Here is a 23,154-nt window from a genome sequence, read left to right as displayed (position 1 = left end):
TAGCAGATGCTCCTGAAAAATACATATTTGGTGAGTGTACACGTATTCTGGTCCACTTTTTTCTCTGTGTTTTTCAGAATGCATTGGAAAGCATAAAATGAGAAACCGAGCACATGTAAAGTACAATTTTTTTTTTTTTAACAACTGATTAGGCAGACGCTTTTCTTTTGGTTGGTTCTGCTTTTTCTTGGTGCTTTAGCAGTTCAGTTTGTCTATATTGTCTGTAGTGGTGATGATCTAGGATGTCCTATATGTGTCTATGCATTTTTTCCACCTTACTTATTTTTCAGACTCGAAAACATTCCTGGAGCCCCTTCCGTATGTCCACATTATAGATATGTTATCTACTGTAATGCACCATTGTATTGTTTCCCTGAATAAACATTAACATTGTCTTGAAAAGTGATGGTAATTGAAGGTACTTTTGTGAGGGAAAAGACAGTCTGCATTTTGGATTTCTTCACACGTCTCCACTAGTAAAAGTTTCATATCTATTTGGGAACCCATTTGTTCTTCTGTTGCAGCAAGTTTGCAGGTATTTGTGTTCCTTTTTTTTTTTTTTGTTGTGTGTTTTTCAGATTGCGTTGTAAAGTATTGTAACTGCGGTAAAATACTACAGTGAAATGAAGAACTGACAACGCACAGAGACCGCAAGTACAACAGCAGATGGTTTATGGAATACCCATTTGAAATGAGTTGTCATTTGGGAGGAGTTGGGATATTTTTCTGGATTGATTTCAACAGATTCTTGCTGACTGTATGATGGACTTTCCGTGAAAATCTCAGCACCCCTGCAGAACAATTCTGAAGCTTGGACAGTTTCATATTTTTGTAATACCTTCACAGAGGATATACAGTATTATTGTATGGTTAGTGTCAATAATTCTTCATTCATCTACAGCTACCCGGATAACGATCACCCGTTGTGGTCACAATTTAATTGACGAGGAGGTAATTTTGTTTAGTTGCCATTTTAGTGTAATTTAGTAATTGATCAGATGATGTTTTCCTTTTACTAAGTTGGCCCCGCCTCTTCTTGATGCTTTATCCATGGTGCTTTTAACAGTTCAATTTGCCTATATTGTCTGAAGTGATGACAATTTTAGAATGCCCTGTTTGTCTGCATTTTTTTTCCACTTTTCTTATATTTCAGAAACATTCGTGGAGCCCCTTCAGTATGTCCACCACCATCATGATCTCCTGCAATGCACCTTTCTGTTTACTGGGAGAAACCTGATTACCTTAGCAAGTGATGGCAAATAAATGTACCTTTTGGGAGGGAAAAGAGTCTGATTTTTGGATTTCTTCAGATGTCTTCACTAGTAGAAATTTTTCCATTTGGGAACTGGGTTATTCTTCAGTTGCAGTGAGTTTCCAGGTATTCTGTCCCCTTTTTCTCAGTGTTTTTCAGAATGCACTGTGGAGTATTTTAGCTGCGGTAGAAAAAACGAGTGTGAAATGAAGGACTGACAACACAGACAGCAAGTACAATGGCAGATGCTTTATAGAATTTCCCTGTTTGAACAGTTTTTTGGGAGTTGTTGGGATATTTTTCTGGATTGATTTCAACAGATTCTTGACAATCATAAGATGCCTTGGCCGTGAAAATCACAGCACCCCACCAGACTACTTCTGAGGAACGGACAGTCTCCATATTTCTGTAATTCCAGCATTTCATTGATGAGAACTTACTTTGTACATAATTATAGTTGCCATTTTCGCATATTAATTTGTAGTTTAGTATGACTTTTTGATTTGGGGTTTTTTATTTTAACAAAATATGTCTTGCCTTTTCATGATGTTTTTAGCCATGATGTATAGTGCCTTGCAAAAGTATTCATACCCCTTGAACTTTTCCACATTTTGTCATGTTACGAACAAAAATGTAAATGTATTTTAAGTGGCAAATAGTTGTGAAGTGGAAGGAAAATGTTAAATGATTTTTAAAATGTTTTTGCAAATAAATACGTGAAAAGTATGGCGTGTATTTGTATTCAACACCCTTTTACTCTGATACCCCTAACTAACATCTAGTGAGGCCAATTGCCTTCAGAAGTCACCTAATTAGTATATAGTCCACCGGTGTGTCATTTAATCTCAGTATAAATACAGCTGTTCTGTGAAGTCCTCAGGTTTGTTGGAGAATATTAGTGAACAAACGGCATCATGATGGCCAAGGAACACATCAGATAGGTCAGGGATAAAGTTGTGGAGAAGTTTAAAGCAGGGTTAGGTTATATAAAAAAAAAAAAAAAAAAATCTCAAGCTTTGAACATCTCATGGAGCATTGCGCAATCCATCATCTGAAAATGGAGCGTATAGCACAACTGCAAACCTACCAAGATATGGCCGTCCAGAGAGCATTAACCAGCGGAGCACCCAAGAGGCCCATGGGAACTCTGGGGGAGCTGCAGAGATCCACAGCTCAGGTGGGAGAATCTGTCCACCGAACAACTTAGTCGCATACTCCACAAATCTGGCCTGTGTGGAAGAGTGTCAAGAAGAAAACCATTGTTGAAAGAAAGCCATAAGAAGTGCCGTTTACAAGAAGCCATGTGGAGGACACAGCAAACGTGGAAGAAGGCACTCTGGTCAGATGAGACCAAAATATTTATTTTATGGCCTAAAAGCAAAACATTGTGTGGCAGAAAACGAACACTGCACATCACCCTGAACACACCATCCCCACCGTGAAACATGGTGGCAGCATCATGTTGTTGGGGATGCTTTTCTTCAGCAGCTACAGGGAAGCTGGTCAGAGATGGGAAGATGGATGGAACCAAATACAGGGCAACCTTAGAAGAAAACCTGTTACTCTGCAAAAGACTTGAGACCGGGGCGGATGTTCACCTTCCAGAAGGACAACGACCCGAAGCATCCAGCCAGAGCTACAATGGAATGGTTTAGATCAAAGCATATTCATGTGTTAGAATGGCCCAGTCACAGTCCAGACCTAAATCCAGTGTTGAATCTGTGGCAAGACTTGAAAATTGCTTTTCAGATGCTCTCCATCCAATGTGACAGAGCTTGAGCGACTCTGCAAAGAAGAATGGGCAGAAATGTCCCTCTCTAGATCTGCAAAGCTGGGAGAGACGTCCTCAAAAAGACTTGCAGCTGGAATTGCAGCGAAAGGGGGTCCTACAAAGTATTGACTCCGGGAGGCTGAATACAAATGCCGCCACACTTTTTTAAGATAAACCATTTTATCATTTTCCTTCCACTTCACAATTATGTGCCACTTTGTGTTGGTCTATCACATCCAATCCCAATAAAATGCATTTTACATTCTTGGTTGTAACATGACAAAATGTGATAAATTTCAAGGGGTAGGGAATACTTTTTCAAGGCACTGTATACAGAAGATCAGCTTCTGTGTTGTCTGATTTGTAAATGATGTTATGATGTCTGGTTTCTATGTCGGTCTTTTTTCTCCCCGTCTTTCTTCTTTTTTAGGTGTTAGAGAATGTCTCCAACCTCTCGCAATATGTCCACCATTAATTGTAAGGATTTTCTTTTTCCTCTTGTGTACACTGGGATAGACTTCAACATTCTCCTAGACTTGTGATGGCAAATGAAATGAAATTTTGGGTGGGAAAGGACGTTCTTCTTTTTGAAATTTCTTCTCAGATAATTCTACTAGCAGATGTTCCCGAAAAACACATTGAGAAGTTTTTTGTTCTTCAGCATTGGTGAGTTGCCAGATATTCTTGTCCACTTTTTCTCCAGTGTTTTTCAGAATGCATTGCAACATGAGATGAGAAAAGAAGCATATATAGAGCACAAGTACAATGGTTGATTCTATATGGAGAAGTTCTATGTCCTTGTGTCAATTAGGTCGGTGTTTTACTAACATGGTCCTGTTTTTTCTTGATGCATTAGCCATCCTGTTTGCCTATATTGTCTGACGCGATGCTGGTCTTTGGATGTCCTGTTTGTGTCTATGCTTTTTTTTTTTTTTTTCTTTCACCTTACTTATTTTTCAGACTTTAGAAACCTATTTGAAGCCCCTCCGGTATATCCACCATTATCGTAAAACATTTTATCTCCTGCAACATACCTTTTTATATTGTTCTCCTGGATAAACCTTAATTATACCTTGACAAGTGATGACATCTGAAATGACTTCTGGGTGGGAAAGGACAATCTGCTTTTTGGATTTCTTTACAGATGTCTTTCCTAGCAGGAGTTTCAGAAGGACAAGTTGGCAACTGGTTCATCAGTTTCAGTGAGTTTTCAGGTATTCTGGCACTGTTTTTCCTCAGTGTTTTTCAGAATGCCTTGTGAGGTATTTGAGCCGTGGTAATGGAGTTGAGGCGTTAACCACACAGACAAGGGAGTAAGTACAACAGTAGATGGTTTATGGAATGGCTCTGTTTGAATAATCATTTGGGAGTTGTTGGGATATTTTTTTTTTTTTTATTGATTTCAACAGATCCTTACCAATCATAAAATGGATTATCCAAGAAAATCTCAGCACTCCTGCAGAAGACTTTTGAAGCAGACAGTTTCCGTATTTTTGGTTGTACAGTATGGTTAATGTCAATTCTTCATTCATATACAGTTTCCAGGCTAGCAAAGTGATCTCCTGTTATGGTTGCAATATAAATGATGAGGTGGCACTTGTTTATAATCAGTTGCCATTTTAGGAAAATGGATAACATGGATGTTTCCTTTACTAAATTGATCCTGCCTTTTGATTATATTTTAGCCATGATGTACAGAGATGTTCAGTTTGCCTGTATTGTCTGATTTAATGATGTTACTGTATAATATCCTATTTGTGTGTTTGTATCTTTGTATCTTTTTTTTTTCAATCCTAATTCTTTTTTAGGTGATGGAAAACTTTTTAAAGCCCTCCCAGTATTCCTCCATTATTGTAAGAATGTTTTTTTACTCTTGCATACCTTGAGATATGCTTCCATATTTCCCCAACGTGTGATGGCAGATGAATGAATTGTTGGGTGGGAAAGGTTTGTTTTTGGATTTCTTTAGATATCTTAAATAGCAGATGCTCCTGATAAACACATGGGAACTTCTTTTGGTGAGTGTACACGTATTCTGGTTTACTTTTTTCTGTGTTTTTCAGACTGCGTTAGAAAGCATTAGATGAAAAACCGAGCACACAAAGTACTATTTATTTTTTTAACAAATGATTAGATGTTTTTCTTTTGGTTGGTCCTGCTTATTCATGGTGCTTTAGTTGTACTGTTTCATAGCAGTTCAGGTTGCCTATATTGTCTGATATGATGATGTTCTTCGGATGTCCTGTTTGTCTGCCTTTTTTCCATCTTATTTTTCAGACTTTAGAAACCTATTTGAAGCCCCTCCGGTATATCCACCATTATCGTAAAACATTTTATCTCCTGCAACATACCATTTATATTGTTCTCCTGGATAAACCTTAATTATACCTTGACAAGTGATGACATCTGAAATGATTTCTGGGTGGGAAAGGACAATCTGCTTTTTGGATTTCTTTACAGATGTCTTTCCTAGCAGGAATTACAGAAGGACAAGTTGGCAACTAGTTCATCAGTTTCAGTGAGTTGTCAGGTATCCTGTCCCTGTTTTTCCTCAGTGTTTTTCAGAATGCCTTGTGAAGTATTTGAGCCGTGGTAATGGAGTTGAGGCGTTAACCACACAGACAAGTGAGTAAGTACAACAGTAGATGGTTTATGGAATGGCTCTGTTTGAATAATCATTTGGGAGTTGGGTGTTTTGTTTTTTGTTTTTTTTATTGATTTCAACAGATCCTTGCCAACCATAAAATGGATTATCCAAGAAAATCTCAGCACTCCTGCAGAAGACTTTTGAAGCAGACAGTTTCCATATTTTTGGATGTACAGTATGGTTAATGTCAATTCTTCATTCATATACAGTTTCCCGGCTAGCAAAGTGATCTCCCGTTATGGTTGCAATATAAACGATGAGGTGGCACTTTGTTTATAATCAGTTGCCATTTTAGGAAAATGGATAACATGGATGTTTCCTTTACTAAATTGATCCTGCCTTTTGATTATTTTTTAGCCATGATGTATAGATATGTTCAGTTTGCCTGTATTTTCTGATTTGATAATTTTACTGTAATATATCCTATTTGTGTGTTTGTATCTTTTTTTTTTTTTTCTTTCAATCCTAATTTTTTAGATGATGGAAAACTTTTTAAAGCCCTCCCAGTATTCCACCATTATTGTAAGAATGTTTTTTTACTCTTGCATACCTTGGGATATGCTTCCATATTTCCCTAACGTGTGATGGCAGATGAATTAATTGTTGGGTGGGAAAGGTTTGTTTCTGGATTTCTTTACAGATATCTTAAATAGCAGATTCTCCTGATAAACACATGGGAACTTCTTTGGTGAGTGTACACGTATTCTAGTCTACTTTTTCTCAGTGTTTTTCGGACTGCGTTAGAAAGCATTAGATGAAAAACCGAGCACACAAAGTACTATTTATTTTTTTAACAAATGATTAGATGTTTTTCTTTTGGTTGGTCCTGCTTATTCATGGTGCTTTAGTTGTACTGTTTCATAGCCGTTCAGGTTGCCTATATTGTCTGATTTGATGTTCTTCGGATGTCCTGTTTGTGTCTGCCTTTATGCCATCTTATTTTTCAGACATTAGAAACCTATTCGAAGCCCCTTCGTTATATCCACCATTATCGTAAAACTTTATCTCCTGCAACATAACTTATATTATCTTGGATAAACCTTAATAATACCTTGACAGTTGATGACATATGAAATGATTTCTGGGTTTGAAAGGACAATCTGCTTTTTGGATTTCTTCACAGATGTCTTCACTAGTAGAAGTTTTGGATAGACAATATAAGAGCTGGTTTGTTCTTCAGTTGCAGTGAGTTTCCAGGTATTCTGTCCCCTTTCTCAGTGTTTTTCAGAATGCACTGTGGAGTATTTTAGCTGCAGTAAAAAATACAATTGGGAGCCGAGGAACTGAAAACACCCAGACCGCTAGACTGCAAGTACAATGCCAGATGCCCTATAGATTGACCCTATGAATTGTCGTTTGGGAGTTGTTGGGATATTTTTCTGGATTGATTTCAACAGATCCTTGCCCACCGTAAAATGGGATTATCCAAGAAAATCTCTGCACCCCTGCAGAAGACTTCTGAAACTTGGTACACTTTCCATATTTTTGCTTGTACAGTATGGTTGATGTCAGTTCTTCATTTATATACATACGTTATGACCTCAATGTAATGTTTATAGTAAAGTTGCCATTTTAGGAAAACTGATCACATGGATGTTTATTTCCTTTACTAAACTGGTCCTGTCTTTTGATCCTATTTTATCCATGATGTATAGATGTTCAGTTTGCCTGTATTGTCTGATTTGATAATATTACTGTATAATATCCTATTTCTGTGTTTGTGTTTTTTTTTTGTTTTTTATTTTTCTTTTTTAGAAGATTGAAATCTTCATGAAGCCCTCCCAGTATTCCACCATTATTGTAAGAATGTTCTTTTTTTACTCTTGCATATCTTGGGATATACTTCAATATTTCCCCAACGTGTGATGGCAGATGAAATAATCTGAGTTTGAAAGGAGTTTTTTCTTCATTGGATTTCTTTACAGAGATCCTAAATAGCAGATGCTCCTGAAAAATACATATTTGGTGAGTGTACACGTATTCTGGTCTACTTTTTCTAAGTGTTTTTCAGAATGCATTGGAAAGCATAAGATGAGAAACCGAGCACACGTATAGTACAATTTTTTTTTTTTTTTAAACTGATTAGGCAGACGCTTTTCTTTTGGTTGGTTCTGCTTTTTCTTGGTGCTTTAGCAGTTCAGTTTGCCTATATTGTCTGTAGTGGTGATGATCTAGGATGTCCTATATGTGTCTATGCATTTTTTCCAACTTACTTATTTTTCAGACTCAGAAACATTCCTGGAGCCCCTTCCGTATGTCCACATTATAGACATTTTATCTACAGTAATGCACCATTGTATTTCCCTGAATAAACATTAACATTGTCTTGACAAGTGATGGTAATTGAAGGTACTTTTGGGAGGGAAAAGACAGTCTGCATTTTGGATTTCTTCACACGTCTCCACTAGTAAAAGTTTCATATCTATTTGGGAACCCATTTGTTCTTCTGTTGCAGCAAGTTTGCAGGTATTTGTGTTCCTTTTTTTTTTTGTTGTGTTTTTTTTTCCTCCGTGTTTTTCAGATTGCGTTGTAAAGTATTGCGTTAAAATACTACAGTGAAACAAAGCACTGACCACACACAGAGACCGCAAGTACAACAGCAGATAGTTTATGGAATACCCATTTGAAATGAGTTGTCATTTGGGAGGAGTTGGGATATTTTTCTGGATTGATTTCAACAGATTCTTGCTGACTGTATGGTGGACTTTCCGTGTAAATCTCAGCACCCCTGCAGAACAATTCTGAAGCTTGGACAGTTTCATATTTTTGTAATGTCTTCACAGAGGATATACAGTATTATTGTATGGTTAGTGTCAATAATTCTTCATTCATCTACAGCTACCCGGATAACGATCACCCGTTATGGTCACAATGTAATTGACGAGGAGGTAATTTGTCTATAGTTGCCATTTTAGTGTATCAATATGTAGTTTAGTAACTGGTCAGATGTTTTCCTTTTACTAAGTTGGCCCCGCCTCTTCTTGATGCTTTATCCATGGTGCTTTTAGCAGTTCAATTTGCTTATATTGTCTGAAGTGATGACAATTTTAGAATGCCCTGTTTGTCTGCATTTTTTTCCACTTTTCTTCTATTTCAGAAACATTCGTGGAGCCCCTTCAGTATGTCCACCACCATCATGATCTCCTGTAATGCACCTTTCTGTTTACTGGGATAAACCTTATTACCTTAGCAAGTGATGGAAAATAAATGTACCTTTTGGGAGGGAAAAGACAGTCTGCTTTTTGGGTTTCTTCAGATGTCTTCACTAGTAGAAATTTTGCCATTCGGGAACTGGGTTATTCTTCAGTTGCAGTGAGTTTCCAGGTATTCTGTCCCCTTTTTCTCAGTGTTTTTCAGAATGCACTGTGGAGTATTTTAGCTGCAGTAGAAAAAGCGAGTGTGAAATGAAGGACTGACAACACATAGACAACAAGTACAATGGCAGATGCTTTATAGAATGACCCTGTTTGAACTGTTATTTGGGAGTTGTTGGGATATTTTTCTGGATTGATTTCAACAGATTCTTGACAATCATAAGATGCCTTGGCCGTGAAAATCGCAGCACCCCACCAGACTACTTCTGAGGATCGGACAGTCTCCATATTTCTGTAATTCCAGCATTTCACTGATGAGAACTTACTTTGTACATAATTATAGTTGCCATTTTCGCACATTAATTTGTAGTTTAGTATAACTTTTTGTTTTTGGGGTTTTTTATTTTAACAAAATATGTCTTGCCTTTTCTTGATGTTTTAGCCATGATGTATAGTGCCTTGCAAAAGTATTCATACCCCTTGAAATTTTCCACATTTGTCATGTTACGAGCAAAAATGTAAATATATTTTAAGTGGCAAATAATTGTGAAGTGGAAGGAAAATGATGATTTTTAAAATGTTTTTGCAAATAAATACCGTATTTGCCGGCGTATAAGACGACTTTTTACCCCTTGAAAATCTTCTCAAAAGTCGGGGGTCGTCTTATACGCCGGTATACGGCATACCGACACTTTTTAGGGGGGCGGCACGGTGCCGCCGCCGCCCCCCCCCTTCCAACGGAAGGGACACTAAGTACAGGGGTGGGCAGGGGCTGTTTCTTACCTGGTTCCGGTCCCACGACGATCCGGTCCAGGAAGCGCGGCTGCTTCTTCAGTTCGGCCACTGGATGGTCGCGCGGCTGCTCGGCTCCGCTTCCTCACCGGTGATTGGCCGCCAGAACTGTAGCTCAGGAAAGGCACACAGGCGGCCAATCACCGGCGAGGGGGCGGAGCCGAGCGGCCCCGCGAAAATCGAGTGCAGGACCAGCAGGTAAGTGGTCAGTGTAGAGGTGCTGCTGCAACCACATATGCTGGCTGCAGCAGCACCATACGAGAACAGGGTCAGCAAGTGTCAGTGGGAGGAATAGTGCCCCATCATTGGTGTCACTGATACCAATGATGGAGCACTATTCCTCCCACTGATACCAATGATGGGGCACTATTCCTCCCACTGATACCAATGATGGGGCACTATTCCTCCCACTGACACCAATGATGGGGCACTATTCCTTCCCCCACTGACACCAATGATGGGGCACTATTTCCCCCCCCTACTGACACCAATGATGGGGCACTATTCCACCCCCCACTGACACCAATGATGGGGCACTATTCCACCCCCCACTGACACCAATGATGGGGCACTATTCCACCCCCCACTGACACCAATGATGGGGCACTATTCCACCCCCCACTGACACCAATGATGGGGCACTATTCCACCCCCCACTGATACCAATGATGGGGCACTATTCCTCCCACTGATACCAATGATGGGGCACTATTCCTGCCACTGATACCAATGATGGGGCACTATTTCTCCCACTGGTGTGCATTGGAAGAGGGGTAGTCTTATACGGCGAGTATAGCCCAAACACTACATTTTAGCAGGAAAAGTGGGGGGTCGTCTTATACGCCCAGTCGTCTTATATGCCGGCAAATACGGTATGTGAAAAGTATGGCGTGCATTTGTGGTCATCCCCCTTTACTCTGATACCCCTAACTAACATCTAGTGAGACCAATTGCCTTCAGAAGTCACCTAATTAGTAAATAGTCCACCGGTGTGTCATTTAATCTCAGTATAAATACAGCTGTTCTGTGAAGTCCTCAGGTTTGTTAGAGAACATTAGTGAACAAACAGCATCATGATGGCCAAGGAACACATCAGATAGGTCAGGGATAAAGTTGTGGAGAAGTTTAAAGCAGGGTTAGGTTATAAAAAAAAAAAAAAAATCTCAAGCTTTGAACATCTCATGGAGCATTGCTCAATCCATCATCTGAAAATGGAGCGTATGGCACAACTGCAAACCTACCAAGATATGGCCGTCCACCTAAACTGACAGGCTGGGCAAGGAGAGCATTAACCAGAGAAGCAGCCAAGAGGCCTATGGGAACTCTGGAGGAGCTGCAGAGATCCACAGCTCAGGTGGGAGAATCTGTCTACTGAACAACTTAGTCGCGAAGTCCCGTTTGCAAGACGCCATGTGGGGGATACAGCAAACGTGGAAGAAGGTGCTCTGGTCAGATGAGACCAAAATTGAACATTTTGGCCTAAAAGCAAAACATTGTGTGGCAGAAAACGAACACTGCACATCACCCTGCACACACCATCCCCACTGTGAAACATGGTGGCAGCATCATGTTGTTGGGGATGCTTTTCTTCAGCAGCTACAGGGAAGCTGGTCAGAGATGGGAAGATGGATGGAACCAAATACAGGGCAACCTAAGAAGAAAATCTGTTACTCTGCAAAAGACTTGAGACCGGGGCGGATGTTCACCTTCCAGAAGGACAACGACCCAAAACATTCAGCCAGAGCTACAATGGAATGGTTTAGATCAAAGCATATTCATGTGTTAGAATAGCCCAGTCACAGTCCAGACCTAAATCCAATGGGGAATCTGTGGCAAGACTTGAAAATTGCTGTTCCCAGACGCTCTCCATCCAATCTGACAGAGCTTGAGCGATTCTGCAAAGAAGAATGGGCAGAAATGTCCCTCTCTAGATGTGCAAAGCTGGTAGAGACATCCCCAAAAAGACTTGCAGCTGGAATTGCAGCGAAAGGGGGTTCTACATAGTATTGACTCCGGGGGGCTGAATACAAATACCACCACACTTTTAAGATAAACGATTTTAGCATTTTCCTTCCACTTCACAATTATGTGTCACTTTGTGTTGGTCTATCACATCCAATCCCAATAAAATGCATTTTACGTTTTTGGTTGTAACATGACAACATGGGAAAAATTTCAAGGGGTAGGGAATACTTTTTCAAGGCACTGTATACAGAAGATCAGCTTCTGTGTTGTCTGATTTGTAAATGATGTTATGATGTCCTGTTTCTATGTCGGTCTTTTTTCTCCCCGTCTTTCTTCTTTTGTAGGTGTTAGAGAATTTCTCCAACCTCTCTCAATATGTCCACCATTAATTGTAAGGATTTTCTTTTTCCTCTCGTGTACACTGGGATAGACTTCAACATTCTCCTAGACTTGTGATGGCAAATGAAATGAGATTTTGGGTGGGAAAGGACAGTCTTGTTTTTGAGGTTTCTTCACAGATCTCTACTAACAGATGTTCCTGAAAACACATTGGGAAGTTTCTTGTTCTTCAGCTTTGGTGAGTTGCCAGGTATTCTTATCCACTTTTTCTCCAGTGTTTTTCAGAATGCATTGAAACATGAGATGAGAAATGAAGTATATGTTGAGCATATGTACATTGGCAGATGCTATATTGATAAGTTATACATTTTTAATTAATCAAGTCGGTGTTTAACTTTACCTGTCTTTTGATGCATTAGCCATGCTTTTTGCCTATGTTGTCTCTAGTGATGATGATCTTTGGAAGTCCTGTTTGTGTCTATGCCTTTTTTTGCCCTATCTTTATTTTTCAGACTTTAGAAACCTATTTGAAGCCCCTCCAGTATATCCACCATTATCGTAAAATGTTTTATCTCCTGCAATGTACCTTTATATTGTTCTCCTGGATAAACCTTAATTATACCTTGACAAGTGATGACATCTGAAATGATTTCTGGGTGGGAAAGGACAATCTGCGTTTTGGATTTCTTTAGATGTCTTTCCTAGCAGGAATTTCTGAATGACAAGTTGGCAACTGGTTTGTTCATCAGTTTCAGTGAGTTTTCAGGTATCCTGTCCCTGTTTTTCCTCAGTGTTTTTCAGAATGCCTTGTGAAGTATTTGAGCCGTGGTAATGGAGTTGAGGCGTTAACCACACAGACAAGGGAGTAAGTACAACAGTAGATGGTTTATGGAATGGCTCTGTTTGAATGAATAATCATTTGGGAGTTGTTGGGATATTTTTTTAATTGATTTCAACAGATCCTTGCCGACCGTAAAATGGATTATCCAAGAAAATCTCAGCACTCCTGCAGAAGACTTTTGAAGCAGACAGTTTTCATATTTTTGGATGTACAGTATGGTTAATGTCAATTTTTCATTCATATACAGTTTCCCGGCTAGCAAAGTGATCTTCCGTTATGGTTACAATATAAATGATGAGGTGGCACTTTGTTATAATCAGTTGCCATTTTAGGAAAATGGATAACATGGATGTTTCCCTTACTAAATTGATCCTGCCTTTTGATTATAGAGATGTTCAGTTTGCCTGTATTGTCTGATTTGATAATGTTACTGTATAATATCCTATTTGTGTGCTTGTGTCTTTTTTTCAGTCCCAATTCTTTTTTAGATGATGGAAAACTTTTTAAAGCTCTCCCAGTATTCCACCATTGTATTCTGGTCCACTTTTTCTCAGTGTTTTTCGGACTGCGTTAGAAAGCATGAGATGAAAAACCGAGCACACAAAGTACTATTTATTTTTTTAACAAATGATTAGATGTTTTTCTTTTGGTTGGTCCTGCTTATTCATGGTGCTTTAGTTGTACTGTTTCATAGCAGTTCAGGTTGCCTATATTGTCTGACGTGATGATGTTCTTTGGATGCCTTGTTTGTGTCGGCCTTTTTTCCATCTTCTTTTTCAGACCTTCGAAACCTATTCGAAGCCCCTTCGGTATATCCACCATTATCATAAAACGTTTTTATCTCCTGCAACATACCTTATATTATCTTTGATGAACCCTAATGATACCTTGACAGTTGATGACATTTGAAATGATTTCTGGGTGGGAAAGGACAATCTGCTTTTTGGATTTCTTTACAGATGTCATTTCAGAAGGACAAGTTGGCAACTGGTTTGTTCATCAGTTTCAGTGAGTTTCCAGGTATTCTGTTCCCATGTTTCCAGTGTTTTTCAGAATGTCTTGTGAAGTATTTGAGCCGTGGTAATAACAGTGAGCGGAGGTGTTAACCACACAGACAGGGAGTAAGTACAACAGCAGATGGTTTATGGAATGGCCCTGTTTAATGAATTGTCATTTGGGGGAGTTGTTGGGATATTTTTCTGGATTGATTTCAACAGATCCTAGCAGGAGTTTCTAAGTGACAAGGTGGCAACTGGTTTGTTCATCCGTTTCGGTGAGTTTCCAGCTATTTTGTCTGTTTTCCTCAGTGTTTTTCAGAAAGTCTTGTGAAGTATTTGAGCCGTGGTAATAACAGTGAGCTGAGGCGTTAACCACACATACAAGGGAGTAAGTACAACAGCAGATGGTTCATGGGATGCCCCTGTTTAATTAATCGCATTTGGGGGAGTTGTTGGGATACTTTTCTGGATTGATTTCAACAGATCCTTGCAACTGTAAAATGGATTATCAATAAAAATCTCAGCACCGTTGCTAAAGACTTCTGAAGTTCGTTGGTCACCATATTTCTGTAATGCCACCGAATTTATGAGGAGGTACTGTATAGTCACCATATTGGCATATCCATATATAGTTTAGTATGACTGATCAGATGGATGGTTTTCTTTTTACTAATTTGGTCTTGCCTTTTTATTACGTTTTATATGTATACAGATGTTCACTTTCCGTATAATGTCTGATCTGATAATTTTATGATGTCCTATTTCTGTGCTTGTTCCTTTTTGTTTATCCCATCTTCTTTTGTTGGTGTTAAACATTTTTAAAGCCCTCTCAATATATCCACCTTAATTGTAAGGGTTTTTTTTTTTGTATTCTTGTGGGGTATACTTCAACACTGCCATGTGATTGTAGAAGAAATGACTTTTTGGTGGGAAAAGGAAGACTTCTTTTTTGGGTTTCTTCACAGATATCTCTACTGGCAGATCTTCCTGAAAGACACATTGGAAACCTGTTTGTTCTTCAGCTTCGGTGATTTGCTGGGTGTTCTAGTCTGCTTTTTCTCAATGTTTTTCAGCATGCATTGGCAAGCATGAGATGAGAAATGGAGCACACGAAGAGTACAAGTACAATGACAGATGCTATATAGAGAAGTTCTGTGTAGTTTTTTTCTTACAATTGATCAGGTAGGTGTGTTTTTCTTAGTTGGTTCTGCTTTTTCTTGATGCTTTAGCCATGCTTTGTGTCTGAAGTGACTTTGATCTTTTGGATGTCCTATTTTGTGCCTGTGTCTTCTACCTTTCTTTTTTCAGATTTAGAAACCTTCCTGGAGCCACTTCAGTATGTCCATTATCATAAAAATGTTCGTCTCCTGTAATGCACCTTTTTAGATTGTTCTGTTGGATAAACATCAATATTATCTTGACAAGTGATGGTAAATGAAAGTACTTTTTGGAGGGAAAAGACCGTCTGCTTTTTGGATTTCTTCACAGATGTCTTCACTAGTAGAAGTTTTGGATAGACCATGTAGGAGCTGGTTTGTTCTTCAGTTGCAGTGAGTTTCCAGGTGTTCTGTCCCCTTTTTCTCAGTGTTTTTCAGAATGCACTGTGGAGTATTTTAGCTGCAGTAAAATTTACAATTGTGAGCTGAAGAACTGAAAACACACGTGCCGCTAGACCGCAAGTACAAAGCCAGATGCCCTATATATTGACCCTATGAATTGTCATTTGGGAGTTGTTGGGATATTTTTCTGAATTGATTTCATCAGATCCTTGCCCACCGTAAAATGGATTATCCAAGAAAATCTCAGCACCCCTGAAGAAGACTTCTGAAACTTGGGACACTTTCCATATTTTTGGTTGTACAGTATGGTTAATGTCAATTCTTTATTCATATACATACGTTATGACCTCAATGTAAATGAGGTGGCACTTTGTTTCTAATAAAGTTGCCATTTTAGGAAAACTGATCACATGGATGTTTATTTCCTTTACTACACTGGTCCTGTGTTTTGATCCTATTTTCGCCATGATGTATAGATGTTCAGTTTGCCTGTATTGTCTGATTTGATAATGATGTTACTGTATAATATCCTATTTCTGTGTTTTGGGTTTTTTTTTTCTCAATCTTAATTCTTTTTTAGAAGATGGAAATCTTCATGAAGCCCTCCCAATATTCCACCATTATTGTAAAAATGTTCCTTTTACTCTTGCATATCTTGGGATATACTTCAATATTTCCCAACGTAGTGGTGATGATCTAGGATGTCCTATATGTGTCTATGCATTTTTTCCACCTTACTTATTTTTCAGACTCGGAAACATTCCTGGAGCTCCTTCCGTATGTCCAAATTATAGACCTTTTTATCTACTGTAATGCACCATTGTATTTCCCTGAATAATTATTAACATTGCCTCGACAAGTGATGGTAAATGAAGGTATTTTTGGGAGGGAAAAGAGTCTACATTTTGTATTTCTTCACACGTCTCCACTAGTAAAAGTTTCATATAATTTATTTGGGGACTCGTTGCAGTGAGCTTCCAGATATTTTTTTTTTTTTTTCTGTCTCCGTGTTTTTCAGATTGCATTGTGAAGTACCGTAACTTTGGTAAAATACAACAGTGAGACGAAGAACTGACAACACACAGAGACCGCAAGTACAACAGCAGATAGTTTATGGAATACCCATTTGAAATGAGTTGTCATTTGGGAGGAGTTGGGATATTTTTCTGTATTGATTTCAACAGATTCTTGCTGACTGTAAGATGGACTTTCCATGAAAATCTCAGCAGCCCTGCAGAACAATTCTGAAGCTTGGACAGTTTCATATTTTTGTAATGCCTTCAGAGGATATACAGTATTATTGTATGGTTAGTGTCAATAGTTCTTCATTCATCTACCTGGATAAAGATCACTCGTTGTGGTCACAATTTAATTGACGAGGAGGTAATTTGTTTATAGTTGCCATTTTAGTGTAATTTAGTAACTGATCAGATGTTTTCCTTTTACTAAGTTGGCCCCGCCTCTTCTTGATATTTTATCCATGGTGCTTATAGCAGATCAATTTGCCTATATTGTCTGAAGTGATGACAATTTTAGAATGCCCTGTTTGTGTCTATGCATTTTTTTTTTTCCACTTTTCTTATATTTCAGAAACATTTGTGGAGCCCCTTCAGTATGTCCACCACCATCATGATCTCCTGTAATGCACCTTTCTGTTTACTGCGGAAAACCTTATTTTAGCAAGTGATGGCAAATAAATGTACCTTTGGGAGGGGGAAGACGGTCTGCTTTTTGGATTTCTTCACAGATGTCTTCACTTGAAATTTTGGATAAACCATTTGGGAACTGGGTTATTCTTCAGTTGCAGTGACTTTCCAGGTATTCTGTCCCCTTCTTCTCAGTGTTTTTCAGAATGCACTGTGGAGTATTTTAATGGCGTTAGAATAAACGAGTGTGAAATGAAGGACTGACAACACACAGAGACAACAAGTACAACGGCAGATGCTTTATAGAATGACCCTGTTTGAACTGTTATTTAAGAGGAGTTGGGATATTTTTCTGGATTGATTTCAACAGATTCTTGACATTGTAAAATGCCTTGGCCATGAAATTCTCAGCACCCCTCCAGACTACTTCTGGGGCTTGGGCAGTCTCCATATTTCTTTATTTCCAGCATTTCATTGATGAGAAATTACTTTGTATATAATTATTGCCATTTTTGCATATTAATTTGTAGTTTAGTATGACTGATGGTTTTTTTTTATGAAATATGTCTTGCCTTTTCATGATGTTTTAGCCATGATGTATAGTGCCTTGCAAAAGTATTCATACCCATTGAAATTTTCCACATTTTATCATGTTGCAACCAAAAATGTAAATGTATTTTATTGGGATTTGATGTGATAGACCAACACAAAGTGGCACATAATTGTGAAGTGGAAGAAAAATGAAAAATGGTTTTGGAAATTTTTTACAAATATGTGAAAAGTATGGCATGCATTTGTGTTCAACCCCCTTTACTCTGATACCCCTAACTAAAATCTAGTGAGACCAATTGCCTTCAAAAGTCACCTAATTAGTAAATAGTCCACACATGTGTAATATAATCTCAGTATAAATACAGCTGTTCTGTGAAGTCCTCAGGTTTGTTAGAGAGCATTAATGAACAAATCGCATCATGATGGCCAAGGAATACACCAGACAGGTCAGGGATAAAGTTGTGGAAAATTTTAAAGCAGGGTTAGGTTATTGAAAAAAAAATAAATAAATTTCAAGCTTTGAACACCTCATGGAACACTGCTCAATCCATCTGAAAATGGAAAGAGTATGGTACAACTGCAAACCTACCCAGACATAGCCGCCCACCTAAACTGACAGGCCAGGCAAAGAGAATATTCATCAGAGAAGTAGCCAAAAGGCCCATGGTAACTCTGGAGGAGCTGCAGAGATCCACAGCTCAGGTGGGAGAATCTGTCCACAGGACAGCTATTAGTCATGCACTCCACAAATCTGGCCTTTATGGAAAAGCGGCAAGAAGAAAACTATTGTTGGAAGAAAGCCATAAGAAGTCCTGTTTGCAGTCTGCAAGAAGCCATGTGGGGGACACAGCAAACATGTGGAAGAAGGGGCTCTGGTCAATGAGACCAAAACTGAACTTTTTGGCCTAAAAGCAAAACGCTATATGTGGCGGAAAACTAACACTGCACATCACCCTGAATACACCATCCCCACCGTGAAGCATGGTGGCGGCATCATGTTGTGGGGGATGCTTTTCTTCAGCAGGGACAGGGAAGCTGGTCAGAGTTGATGGGAAGATGGATGGAGCTGAATACAGGGCAATCTTAGAAGAAACTTGTTAGTCTGCAAAAGACTTGAGAATGGGGCAGAGGTTCACCTTCCAGCAGAACAATGACCTAAAACATCCAGCCAGAGCTACAATGGAATGGTTTAGATCAAAGCATATTCATGTGTTAGAATTGCCCAGTCACAGTCCAGAACTAAATCCAATGGAGAAGACTTGAAAATTGCTGTTCACAGACGCTCTCCATCCAATCTGGCAGAGCTTGAGCGACTCTGCAAAGAAGAATGGGCAGAAATGTCCCTCTCTAGATGTGCAAAGCTGGGAGAGACATCCGCAAAAAGACTTGCAGCTGGAATTGCAGCGAAAGGAGGTCCTACAAAGTATTGACTCCGGGGGGGCTGAATACAAATGCCGCCACACTTTTCAGATAAACCATTTATCATTTTCCTTCCACTTCACAATTATGTGCCACTTTGTGTTGGTCTATCACATCAAATCCCAATAAAATGCATTTTACGTTTTTGGTTGTAAAATGACAACATGGGAAAAATTTCAAGGGGTAGGGAATACTTTTTCAAGGCACTGTATACAGAAGATCAGCTTCTGTATGGTCTGATTTGTAAATGATGTTATGATGTCCTCTTTTTCTATGTCAGCCTTTTTTTCTCCCTGTCTTTCTTCTTTTGTAGTTGTTAGAGAATGTCTTCAAGCCCTCTCAACATGTCCACCATTAATTGTAAGGATTTTCTCTATCCTCTTGTGTGCAATGGGATATACTTCAACATTCTCCTAGACTTGTGATGGCAAATGAAATGAGATTTTGGGTGGGAAAGGACATTCTTCTTTTTGAAATTTCTTCACAGATAATTCTACCAGCAGATGTTCCCGAAAAACACATTGGGAAGTTTTTTGTTCTTCAGCTTTCGTGAGTTGTCAGATATTCTTGAGTACTTTTCTCCAGTGTTTTTTAGAATGCATTGGTACATGAGATGAGAAATGAAGCTCATGTAGAGCACAAGTACAATGGTTGATTCTATATTGAGAAGTTCTATGTCCTTGTGTCAATTAGGTGTTTTACTAACATGGTCCTGTTTTTTCTTGATGCATTAGCTATGCTGTTTGCCTATATTGTCTGACATAATGATGATCTTTGGATGTCCTGCTTGTGTCTGGTTTTTTTTGTTTTTGTTATTTTTCCATCTTACTTATTTTTCAGGCTTTAGAAACATATTTGAAGCCCCTCCAGTATATCCACCATTATCGTAAAGTGTTCTTATCTCCTGAAGTGTACCTTTATGTTGGTAAAATGGTGGATTTATACAGCAGCCTACATCCTACAATGAAGAATTTTTATTCGGGAGCGATAAGACAGCTGATCATGTGTCATACTTCCTCTGAAGATCTGTCGCTAGTATCAAAGTACCCGTGGACTTGTGAAGGAAATGGACTGTTGTACCTTCATCATAAAGGACTGATCATAAGGAAGATCTACAGCATGAAGTTCTGGAGACCGACCTGCGTTCTGACCAAACGTGGGGTGATGAGAATCCAAGGGCTATGTAGCTCGTTTCATGATTGTTTTTTGTAGGTTGTGATGACTTGAGCATATTTTGTATGTTTTTCTGTAGTTAAAATTAATTTTAAATTCATCATTTTCCAGTTTTTTACTATTATATGGTCTAGAGAAACCTTATTTAAAAAAAAAAAACTCCTATGGATTCCCAATTGGGTATTTTGTGTAAATGAGGTCTTTATATAACGACCCTTTTCCCTAGGTTACATGTTCATGATTATAACTCATTCCACCTTACAGATCACCACCTTAGACCAGACAACCTCTTTGCAATTTGTTCTGGAGTCTGGTAACATGCAGATGTTTGTATGTTTATTCCTATCAGCTCTTAGCTTCTTATACTTCATATCCCACCCTGGGGAAGATATGGCGTCCTTAGGTGGCCAGGCGCAGCTTTTTGGTAAGCAGGAAAGCGATCCCAGAGTTCTCGGGTGTCGAGAAATAGCCAAGCATTCTCCATCTGGTAAGAATACTTTAATGGAGTGTCTCCCTTACAAAAAAAAAATTAAACTCCCACTATGTAAATATGTAGAATCTCGGTGTAAGTCCTCAGGGCTCTGTAATGCAATATTACATTCTTACACTGAACATTTTTAGAAGTCTTGCATATTTTATGAAGCAACGCCAAATCAAATAGTGGGACTGACCATTAGTGTCAATGTCCCACCAGAAGTTATCCCCTTAATGATTGCAATGGCAACAAGAAATGCCTTTTAAATGTGACATATTTTATGTAGTAAGGCCAAATCAGATAGTGACTGACCATTAGTCTCAATGTTCTGTGAGAAGGTATCCCCCTAATGATTGCTATGGCAACAAGAACTGCCCTTAAATGTGATCAATATTTGATGTAGTAACGCCAAATAGTGGGACTGACCATTAGTCTCAATGTCCTGCCAGAAGTTATCCCCTTAATGATTGCAATGGCAGCAAGAACTGCCTTTAAATGTGATCAATATTTTATATCCAGTGTTGTCCTTATACCCTGTTGGGCAGTGAAACTCTCTATTTAGATAACTAGTAACCTCTCCAGTGATCAATGAATGGTTTACTTGGCCTCTTTTTTGGTTTGCCCCGTTCACTAGTTAACTTACCACCCACTAGTGAACTTGCCCTTTAAGCTCCCTGATCCTTCAGCCAAAAACATTAATCACAGCATTTGTATGTGACATTGCCATTTGTGACAAGTTTGGATTTTTCTAAAATTTCTTTCTAGGCATTTATCTGTGTGGTTTTTCTGCTGCCTCTTCAGAAAATGCTTTGATTGAGATGTTTCCAAGTAAGATCTTTCCTTGCTGTTTTGTTACTGTAACCCATGTGATTCCTTTTGCCATTATGCGATTGTACAAATACCTTTTTTTGAATTAAAATTGTTTTACAGATGAATGTCTTGTTTCAACATCTTTATTAAAGGTCATGTGCAATGTGCTCAGAGGTATTTGTCAGACATTGAAGTGGGCCGAACAAAACTGCAGAGTGTTCCAGAATCCCAGAGTACTGTGTTCTGCAAATGTTAAGTACAGTGTCGGGTTCATTTATAATAACTGAAACTTTATCATCAAAACAATCAACTTTGCTTTTGTGGACAGACTTTGCTCTGAATATTCTATTTCCTCAATGTGAGGGTGTTTACATGCAAAAACTTTTATGGTTTCATTTTGTAGGACAGGTTACTCAGTCTCATGAAGAAAACATATTCAGCTTTTCTGGCAAATGAGTACTAAAACGTCAACCACAAGTCTGCATGTTCGATGGAAACCCAACAGCCACACCCACCGTTCATTCTAAGTATATTGCTGAAATTTTACATCCAATCATAGTGAGCCAATTACATTAAAACCAGTCAATGTGGAGCTTTCTTTTGTTTTGGTTAGTGGTGGGATTAGATCCCCTGTCTAGAATTGACTATCCAGAGCTTTTTTTTTTTTTAGTAATTTGCTCTTACTGTTCTGGGGACAGCCTTTTCATCACATTGAAGGGTGGGGGGGTGCTTTTAGTTCTTGGTCCCCTGTTGTAATTTAATGTCTGTCAAATGTTCATAGAACAGGAAGTGACAGAAAATCCTTTGAACAGGGTGCCAAATAGAAAACCTGTAAAGGGTCTAATTCTAACGCTTTTATCAAAAGTGTTTTGGTTGTAAATATTTTAATCTTTGGACATGTAACAAGTTGGGTTGCCCTAAGCAATTCCCCTTCGTTTGCTCCACTTTACATGTCCATGTTTGGGCTTTATATGTAATGTAAAAACCAGAGGATTGCTCTAACGTGTGGACTTTGCTGGCATATCCAGTATTATAACCTGATGAAAATTCATGCATTTGTTTTTTTTGTTTTTTCCCTCTAATGGTTTCCACTTGGTCGTAAAAGCGGAGTCTTACCCCAAGTGTGGCCTGTTCTGCCCTTTTCACATAGGAAGTGCTATTACATCGCAGAAATGGTATGGCTTGGCTGTAGGTAGTGTGAAGGTATGACCGGGTGGGTGGGTTGTGCACATGATGTACTGCATGTATCTATGGAAGTGTGCTTCCTGGAATCAAAAGCATGCCTTTTCTACAAAGAAACTTGCTGCTATAATGTTCTAAAACAGGCACTGCTCAGCTTCATGGGAACCTGAGCGATGGCCGAAGGGGGAAGGTTTCTGGTATTTTGCCATACAAATATTTAAAACTGCTTTCATTTTGCTACTCTAGAAAAATTCTGCCTGCTCTGTGGGAGTCGGTGGTCTTAGCAACATTTCGATCACCCCCTGAGCGACAACCTTTTAGGATAAGTCAATGCGTTCATCTGATTCCCATGTATCTACAAGGCACAGGCGATTTAACACAGGCTGAAGAATCCAGGTACCAAGTTGTGTACGATTAAT

The 23,154-nt window shown here is 38.9% G+C and overlaps 1 long non-coding RNA gene across 1 annotated transcript; it reads left to right on the top strand.

The window, feature by feature from the left end:
• The first annotated feature begins 5,185 nt into the window (after positions 1-5,185).
• LOC149443331 (uncharacterized) lies at positions 5,186-21,678 on the top strand. Its single transcript, XR_016306679.1, has 2 exons — positions 5,186-17,296; positions 19,409-21,678. It is a non-coding gene; the product is annotated as an uncharacterized LOC149443331 (long non-coding RNA).
• Positions 21,679-23,154: the final 1,476 nt, after the last annotated feature.

Source organism: Staurois parvus, unplaced genomic scaffold (genome assembly GCF_062004578.1).
Source record: "Staurois parvus isolate SC_StPar_1 unplaced genomic scaffold, SC_StPar_1.0 ptg000860l, whole genome shotgun sequence".
NCBI lineage: Eukaryota > Metazoa > Chordata > Amphibia > Anura > Ranidae > Staurois > Staurois parvus.
This window is presented reverse-complemented; position numbering and strand designations above follow the sequence as displayed.